The sequence below is a fragment of the Oratosquilla oratoria genome, chromosome 42 (assembly GCF_046742065.1).
Source record: "Oratosquilla oratoria isolate Oo_2021 chromosome 42, ASM4674206v1, whole genome shotgun sequence".
Classification (NCBI taxonomy): domain Eukaryota; kingdom Metazoa; phylum Arthropoda; class Malacostraca; order Stomatopoda; family Squillidae; genus Oratosquilla; species Oratosquilla oratoria.
The window spans coordinates 34,560,997-34,561,346 of record NC_134818.1 but is presented as its reverse complement, the minus strand read 5'-3'; positions in this window follow the sequence as shown (position 1 = coordinate 34,561,346).

Here is a 350-nt window from a genome sequence, read left to right as displayed (position 1 = left end):
CAGACATTTGTAGATAAGACCGTCTAGCACATTATGCACTCAAAACAGACTACTTTTAGATTTACACAAAATGTATATTTTCAGTGTATCTCTGTATGGCTGTAAACGCCAATAAGCCAATTATTATTATTATTATTATTATCATTATTATTATCATCATTATCATTATTTTTTATTACTATTATTGCACGCACACACAGACACATGCGTACACACACGCATACAGTTTGCTGGTGCAGTGGTTAGCGTTTCAGTCCTACGCTTGGGGTCCCGAGTACGAATTATGTACCCGGTTTGAAAAGCGATCACTGATAATACAGGTCGTTACTGCCCTCCTTGTGCAGGAGGAT